We start from the raw sequence: 9,775 nt of genomic DNA, 5'->3' as shown, positions 1-9,775 counted from the left end.
GTGTCCTCTTAGGGTCTGTATGACATCAGTCCAGGATCTTCTGGCCTTCATAGTTTCTGGCGAGAAGTCTGGTGTGATTCTGATAGGTCTGCCTTTATATGTTACTTGACCTTTTTCCCTTACTGCTTTTAATATTCTTTCTTTATTTTGTGCGTTTGGTGTTTTGACTATTATGTGACGGGAGGTGTTTCTTTTCTGGTCCAATCTATTTGGAGTTCTGTAGGCTTCTTGTATGCCTATGGGTATCTCTTTTTTTAGATTAGGGAAGTTTTCTTCTATGATTTTGTTGAAGATATTTACTGGTCCTTTGAGCTGGGAGTCTTCACTCTCTTCTATACCTATTATCCTTAGGTTTGATCTTCTCATTGAGTCCTGGATTTCCTGTATGTTTTGGACCAGTAGCTTTTTCCGCTTTACATTATCTTTGACAGTTGAGTCAATGATTTCTTTTTTTTTTTATTTTATTTATTATATATAAGTACACTCTATCTGTCTTTAGATACACCAGAAGAGGGCATCGGATCTCTTTACAGATGGTTGTGAGCCACCATGTGGTTGCTGGGAATTGAACTCATGACCTCTGGAAGAACAGTCGGGTGTTCTTAACCACTGAGCCATCTCTCCAGCCCCGAGTCAATGATTTCTATGGAATCTCCTGCTCCTGAGATTCTCTTTTCCATCTCTTGTATTCTGTTGGTGAAGCTCGTATCTACAGCTCCTTGTCTCTTCTTTTGGTTTTCTATATCCAGTGTTGTTACCATTTGTTCTTTCTTGATTGCTTCTATTTCCATTTTTAATTCCTTCAACTGTTTGATTGTGTTTTCCTGGAATTCTTTCAGGGATTTTTTCGATTCCTCTCTGTAGGCTTCTACTTGTTTATTAATGTTTTCCTGTGTTTCTCTAAGGGAGTTCTTCACGTCTTTCTTGAAGTCCTCCAGCCTCATGATCAAATATGATTTTGAAACTAGATCTTGCTCTTCTGGTGTGTTTGGATACTCCGTGTTTGCTTTGGTGGGAGAATTGGGCTCCGGTGATGCCATGTAGTCTTGGTTTCTGTTGCTTGGGTTCCTGCGCTTGCCTTTCGCCATCAGATTATCTCTAGTGTTACTTTGTTCTGCTATTTCTGACAGTGGCTAGACTGTCCTATAAGCCTGTGTGTCAGAAGTGCTGTAGACCTGTTTTCCTGTTTTCTTTCAGCCAGTTATGGGGACAGAGTGTTCTGCTTTCGGGTGTGTAGTTTTTCCTATCTACAGGTCTTCAGCTGTTCCTGTGGGCCTTTGTCTGGAGTTCACCAGGCAGGTCATTTGCAGCAGAAAAGTTGGTCTTACCTGTGGTTCTGAGGCTCAAGTTTGCTCGTGGGGTGTTGCTTATGAGCTCTCTGCAGCGGCAGTAACTAGGAAGATCTGCGCCACCCTTTCAGGGAGCTTCCGTGCACCAGGGTTCCAGATGGCGTTTGGTGTTTTCCTCTGGTGTCAGAGATGTGTGCATTGTGCAGTCTCTTCTGGTTTCCCAGGCGTGTCTGCCTCTTTGAAGGTTTAACTCTCCTTCCCATAGAATTTGGGTGCAGAGACCTGTTTATCTGGTAGGTCTCTTCAGGTTCTGGCGGTGTCTCAGACGCAGTGGTCCTGCTGCTCCTGGGCCCTCCTCTACAGGAACCCAGAGGCTTTATACAGTTTCCTCTTGGGCCAGGGATGTGGGGAGGGGTGGGCAGTGTTGGTGGTCTTTTCTGCTCTGCAGCCTCAGGAGTGCCCACCTGACCAGGCGGTGAGGTCTCTCTCCCGCAGGGTTTGGGAGCAGAGAGCTGCTGCAGGCTGGGATCCACGGGTTTGGGACTCCCGGTAAACCTTCACTCCCCCTTTTAAATGAGATTGTAGCATCCTAGTTCTTGCTTGGGCCTTCCATCTTGTTTTTATTCTTTGGATCTGTGGAATGTAACATGTTTCCTCTATACTATGTCTAACATTCACTTAAAAATGAGTACATACCATGCATGTCTTTTTGGGATTGCACTACCTAACTCAAGATAGTATTTTCAAGTTCCATTCATTTACCTGCAAAATCCATGATATTTTGTTTTTTTAAAGTTAAATAGTATTCCATTTTTTAATGTACCACATTTTCTTTATCCAATCTTCAGTTGAGGGGCTTCAAGTTTATTTCCAGTTTCTGGCTATTATGAATAAAGCTGCTATGAACATGATGGAACAAATGTCTTTAGGAGATATTGGAGTGTCTTTTGGGCATATGCCCAGGAGTACTATACCTGAGTTTTGAGGTAGAACTTTTCCCAGTTTTCTGAGAAAATGCCAAACTGATTTCCAAAGTGATTGTACAAGTTTGCATTTCCACCACTAATGGAGGATTGTTCTCCTTGTTCCACATCGTCACCTGAAAGTGCTATTTCTTGATGTTTTGATCTTAGCCATTATGATGGGTCTCAGAGTTGTTTTGATTTTCATTTCTCTGATGACTAAGAACCATGAACATTTCTTTAAGTACTTCTTAGTCATTTGAGATTCCTCTGTTAAAAATGCTCTGCTTCATCTTATAGACCATGTTTTATTTTTTATTTTTACTTTTTACTTGGATATTTTCTTTACTTATATTTCAAATGTTATCCCCTTCCCCAGTTTCCCCTGTGGAGTTCTCCTATTCCTTCCTTCATCCCTCTGCCTCTATGTGAGTGTTCTCCCACTTATTCCTGCATCCCTGGATCCCAGGGGACCCAGTAACTCTGGGTGTTTAGACAGATATTGTGTCCTCGACTTTGATCCTAGGCATATTAGAGCACCTGGATGATAGACATCCTCTGGGTGCTGCGGGAATAAGTGCAGAATCAATGCACAAGGTCTGCTCAATTTCAGACTCGAACGGACTTTACCATTGGCTGGCTGGAGTCTCCTGTGTTTCTGAATCCTGGGGGACCCAGTTTCTTTACGAGTAGGGGCAGCTGTTGTATCCTTTTCACCTGTTTTCTTCGGCATATTAGAGCACCTGGGTGACAGGTTTCCTTTGGGTGTTGTGGGAATATGTGCATAACCAGCACCCAAGTTCTGCTCAGGGCCCAAGTTCATACTGGATAGGACCTCCTTGGCTGCATTTAAAAAAAACAACAACAACAAAAAAAAAAAAACAAAAAAACAAAAAAAAACTGGGTTATTCGGGTTGTTGGTGTCTAACTTCTTGAGTTCTTTGTAAATTTTGGATCCTAGCCTTTTGTCAGATGTAGGATTGGTAATGATCCTTTCCCTACAGTTGATCCTATGACAGTGTCATTTGCCTTACAAACACTTTGAAGATTCATGAGGTTACATTTTTTATTTGATCATTGAGCCTTAGCCATTGAGGTTCTGTTCAGGAGCTTGACTCCTGTACCAATTCAAGGATATTTCCCACTTTCTCTTCTATGAGATTTAGTGTGTCCGGTTTTATGTTGAGGACCTTGATACACTTGGACTTGAGTTTTATGCAGAGTGATAAATATGGATCTATTTTCATTCTTCTACATGAATCCATCCAGTTAATCCAGTGCCATTTGCTGAAGATGCTTTCATTTTTCTATTGTGTGGTTTTGACTTCTTTATCAAATATCAAGCAACCTTAGGTGTGTGGGTTTATTTCTTCATCTTTGGTTCGATTCCATTGATCATCATGTCTGTTTCTGTACCAGTACCATGTAGTTTTCAGCACTATTTCTCTATAGTACAGCTTGAGGTCTGGTATGGTGATTCCTTTCACCAAATGTCATGTGATATTTATTTCAAATCTGGGTAAGTTATATTAAAGATGGACTGAGCATCTGATTAAATCTCAACATTGATCAAAATGAAAATATACCTTATACTAATTCAAGGTGTAGAATTAAAGTAGAGATAAAATCATACTTTTCAAATGTCTAGGTTTTAACTTTCAGATTCATTACTCTTAATGATACAGAAAGCCTCATAAATGAGTCACCCAGTGTTGATTGAAATGAAACAGTTGATTACTAAGCACTGATACACTTCACCTTATATTTAATCTCCTACTTTGCCCCCAAGTCTTTGCTTTCATCCAGGTTGTATTTTAAATATACTTGTCCGTCAGAAAGGAAAACATTTTTCTTTACAACATGAATTCTTTCTTTCTTCTTAAAAAAGTTAGAAAAGAAATAATTTTACAGCCATAAATTATTTCATTTTGTGGTTTATCTCTGATTTTTTTTTTTGGTATTAGACCCCTGCGTCATAATCATAGAATATCTGCCCTACAGTTTTCCTCAGATATGCATTGAAATATGTATCTCCATGCCATTAAGTGCAGCACTGAGTTATAGTAGCGGACATTTCAGGAGTTTAGACAGAAAAGATGAGACAAGCAGTAGCTATAATAGTCAGCAATCTCACTGCTCTCAACACTGGGATAGAACACATTCTTTTTAATCAAAATACTTTACATCTTGAAATGTTTCTAGCTTCTGTCATATTTTGATTCCAGGCATATCTCTGATCTTATGCTTCTTACCTCTGATAATGTGAACATGAACATCTTTCTTGCCAGTATCTTTTTTTTATCATTAATGAATTGCATCGAATCAGATAGATATACCTTTATGTATGTTCAAACTTCTGTTTGAAAGTATCAGCTTTTAAATCCAAAGGTAAAATATTTTTCACATCTCACCTCCAGAGACCCCCTTCCTTTTTATCTAAATGCTGACAGGGTTTCATTCTGCAAAGTTAATTTTACATCTTCCAAATAATTCTAAATCAAATACTTTTTTATTCTCCTCAAGGTTTTATGTGAGATGCTCCAGAGAAAAGGGAAGATGGATTAGAGGAACAGCTCAATTACATACGTTGCTGAAATATTTTTACTTTTTTTTTTCAGAGCTGGGAACCGAACCCAGGGCCTTGGGCTCGCTAGGCAAGCGCTCTACCACTGAGCCAAATCCCCAACCCTGAAATATTTTTATGTTGTGATTTTCACTGTTGCAATGATTACTGTACTATGGCTAAATGTAGACTAGTATTCTGCTCACAATTCTTCCTGACTATATACATATCTTAGCCTTACAACTTAGAACTATGTGACCTTGAATAATCTAATGAATCCAGAATTAACTTCTTCAGGCATAATGCAGGTATTAATAATATCTATCTTTTTTGTGCAAATGAAATGTTTTAATATATACCTGAAAGTAGAAAGCCTAGAAGATTTTCTGGAATACTTTAAGAATTCAAGAAATTTGACCCATGATCAAAAAATATTATTGTTTTGTTGTCACTGTTCTTGTTATAATCTGAGTACTGAATTTTCAGGTGCCATAAGTTATTGTGAGGAACCCCCACACTAGTGTCAAAATGAGTCATGGTATCTAGTGAATTGGTTATCATATTGGTCAATACATGAAGTATAGCCTTACAAATGTTTCCTGCCAATTTAATTCACAATTTTCAATGCTTCATTCCATCTTTAAAAGGGGAACAAGATACCCTTGGGAAGGAATAGGGAGGCAAAGTTTAGAACAGAGGCTGAAGGAACGCCCATTCAGAGCCTGCCCCACATGTGGCCCATACATATACAGCCACCAAACTAGATAAGATGGATGAAGCAAAGAAGTGCAGGCTGACAGGAACCGGATGTAGATCTCTCCTGAGAGACACAGCCAGAATACAGCAAATACATAAGCGAATGCCTGCATCAAACCACTGAACTGAGAACGGAACACCCGTTGAAGGATTCAGAGAAAGGACTGAAAGAACTTGTAGGGGCTTGAGACCCCATATGAACAACAGTGCTAACCCACCAGAGCTTCCAGGGACTAAGCCACTACCCAAAGACTGACCATGGACTGACCCTGGGCTCCAACTGCATAGGTAGCAATGATTAGCCTAGTAAGCGCACCAGTGGAAAGGGAAGCCATTGGTCCTGCCAAGACTGAACCCCCAGTGAACGTGATTGTTGAGGGGAGGGCGGTAATGGGGGAAGGATGGAGAGGGGAACACCCATATAGAAGGGGAGGGGGAAGGACTAGGGGATGTTGGCCTGGAAACCGAGAAAGGGAATAACAATTAAAATGTAAACAAGAAATACCCAATTAAATAAAGATGGAGGGGAATAAAAAGAAAAACAACCCCAAAGACTTTGTTTTCTATATTTTCTATAATTCCACTTAATTATTTACAAGAAAGTATTGAAGCTTCCTCTTGTATAGGACTTGATTTTAAAAATCAAGTACATTATAAAAAAATCTCAACATTGGACTTTGGAAAATTTCATGATTCTCAACTTAATTAAGACTTGAGCACCTTGTGAACAAAAGACCTTCATCTAGTGGTATTCATTCTCCTTGATGAGTTAGAAGGGAAATAAACATGAAGTATCACATTATCCATCTCAAAGATGTCAATTTTTACATATTATAATACTTAGCGCCCCTGCCTTTATGTGCCCTTTATAGATGAATGTGTATTACTTCCACAAAAGTGGTATACATCATAGTATGGTTCAACGAGTGAAGAAATTGAAGGGATGCCCAGTTCAGTATGTCTTATGAAGAGAAGTGATGTACACCAAAATGGAGCTAACTAGATGGGACATTTTGGTTGGTGGGTACTTCAAAATTGTCTTTGTTACAATAAAATGCTATGGGAAAGGATATATTAAATGTATAACTGGCCATCACACCATTGAAGTTGTACATAAAAGTAAATTATAGCATCATGCAAATGATTAACTTTCTTTCCATTTTAATACAAACATTTCTATCGTGCCCACATATTTAGAAATACACTGTACTGTAGAGACTTAGCTAAGAGAAATTAAGTTTCTGCTGTTTGTTGTTATTGTTGTTTGGGTGCTTGCTTACTTCTTTCCTTGCTTTTAAATTCCTAATTCAAGAGCATTTGCATTGTCCCACAACATTGATAAAAATTCTTATTTCCCTGAAATATATATATATTAGCTATTTTCAGCCAGGAGAGGGAAGATCTCTTTTTAATTAAGGGCTTCTCCATCATTCACTGGTAAGTGGGAAGTAGACTCATGACCAAAGATAGGAGGAAGTAGAATGGCTGCATTTTTGCCATAAATTTTTGATAGCAATCTTCATTTTTACCTACTTATTACAGTATGAATTTATCTGATTTTGAAGTTTTGAGAGTAAGACATGTATGCCTAGTATAAGAACAAGATTCTATGGTGTGGAAGAAGAGTGGCTTAATGAAGAAATGGAGGATGGACTTGTTTAAAGCACTGAGCCAAAGAATGTGTGTGTGTGTGTGTGTGTGTGCGTGCGTGCGTGCGTGCGTGCGCGCGCGCGCGCGCGTGCGCGAGCATGCAGATATTATGGAATTAGCAGCCTCTCTGTATGCCCAGAGCCAAAATCTACCCAGAACTTTGGGAAATGATACAAAATACATATCTCAAAGACTTGTCAGAAATAAAATAGAGACATAGAGAAACTAATAGAAGTCATGAAACAAATGGACTTAACATATACTTATAGAACATGTCATAATAAAACAAAAGGATCTACCTTCTTCTTACCACCTCATGGTACGTTCTCCAAAATTGAACATATATTTGGCCACAAAACACGCGTCAACCAATACAGGAAGATAGATATAATCTCATGCATCCTATCAGATCATCATGGACTCAGACTGGTCTTCAATAACAATAAAAATAACACAAAACCAACATATACATGGAAGTCAAACAATGCTCTTCTCAATGATAACTTGGTCAAGGAAGAAATGAAGAAAGAAATTAAAGACTTTTTAGAATTTAATGAAATTGAAGGCACAACATATCCAAACTTATAGGACACAATGAAAGCAGTCCTAAGAGGAAAACTCATCTCTGAGTACCTCCAAAAAGAAACAGCATAGAGCATATGTTAGCTGCCAGACAGCACACATAAAGCTCTAGAACAAAAAGAACAAATACACTGAAGAGGATTAGAAGGCAAAAATAATCAAACTCAGGGCTGAAATCAACCAAGTAGAAACAAAAAGGACTACACAAAGAATAAAAAAAAATAATAAAAACAAAAACAAAAAAACCCAAAAACAAAACAAAAAAACATAAACTGGTTATTTGATGAAATCAACAAAATAGATAAAGCCTTAGACAGACATACTAGAGAGCACAGCGAGTGTATCCAAATTAACAAAATCAGAAATGAAAAGGGAGACATTACAACAGAATCTGAGGAAATTCAAAAACTCTTCAGATCCTACTACACAACATTATATTCAACCAAATTAGAGAATCTGGAGGTCAGGGAAATTTTTCAAGAAAAATACCAGGTACCAAAGTTAAATCAGGAACAGTATATCAAGCCAAAACTCCTAAAGGAATAGAAATAGTTACTGAAAGTCTCCCAATCAAAAAGAGCCCAGTCCAGATGGGTTTAGTACAGAATTCTATCAGACCTTCATGGAAGACCTCATACCAATACTGTCCAAGCTATCCTACAAAATATATCAGACAGAACACTACCAAATTCCTTCTATGAAGCCACAATTGTGCTTATTCCTAAACCACACAAAAACCCAATAAAGAAAGAAAATTGCAGACCAATTTCCCTTATGAATATAGACACAAAAATACTCGATAAAATTTTCACAAATGAATGCAAGAAGAGATCAAAATGATCATCCATCATGAGCAAGTAGGTCATCCCTGGAATTCAGGGATGGTTCATTATACAGAAATCCATCAATGTAATCCACTATGTGATCAAACTAAAAAGAAAAAAAAAACACATGATCATTTCATTAGATGGTGAGAATGCATTTGACAAATGTTGACACCCATTTCTGATAAAAGTTCTGGAAATATCAGGAATTCAAGGCCCATATCTAAACATAGTAACAGTAATATATAACAAACCAGTAGCCAACATTAAAATAAATGGAGAGAAACTTGAAGCAATCCCACTAAAACGAGGGACTAGACAATGTTGCCCACTCTCTTCCTACTTATTCAATATAGACCTTGAAGTCCTAGCCAGAGCAATCAGACAATGAGAGGAGGTCAAAGGGATACGAATTGGAAGGGAAGAAGTCAAATTATCACTATTTGCAGATGATATGATAATATACTTAGGTTAACCCACAAGTTCCACCAGAGAACTACTAAGCCTGATAAACAACTTCAGCAAAGTGGCTGGGTATAAAATTAACTCAAACAAATCAGTAGCCTTCCTCTACTCAAAGGATAAACAGATTGAGAAAGAAATTAGGAAAATGACACCCTTCACAATAGTGCCAAATAATATAAAATATCTTGGTGTGACTTTAACCAAGAAAGTGAAAGATCTGTATGATAAGAACTTCAAGTGGCTCAAAGAGAAATTGAGAAGAGCTCAAAAGAAGGAAAGACCTCCCATGCTCATAGATTGGCAGGATTAATATAGTAAAAATGGCCATCTTGCCAAAAGCAATTATAGATTCAATTCAGTTCCCATCAAAATTCCAACTCAGTTCTTCATAGAATTGGAAAAAGGAATCTGCAAATTCATTCTGAATAACAAAAAACCAGGATAGTGAAAACTATACTCAACAGTAAAAGAACTTCTGGGGGAATCACCTTCCCTGATATCAAGCAGTTTTACACAGTAATAGTGATCAAAACAAACAAACAAACAAACAAACAAACAAAAAATGTATGGTATTGGTACAGAGACATGCAGGTAAATCAGTAGAATAGATTTGAAGACCCAGAAATGAACCCACACACCTATGTTCAATTGATCTTTGACAAAGGAGGTAAAAACCATCCAATG

Source organism: Rattus norvegicus, chromosome 7 (assembly GCF_036323735.1).
Source record: "Rattus norvegicus strain BN/NHsdMcwi chromosome 7, GRCr8, whole genome shotgun sequence".
Classification (NCBI taxonomy): domain Eukaryota; kingdom Metazoa; phylum Chordata; class Mammalia; order Rodentia; family Muridae; genus Rattus; species Rattus norvegicus.
This window is presented reverse-complemented; position numbering follows the sequence as displayed.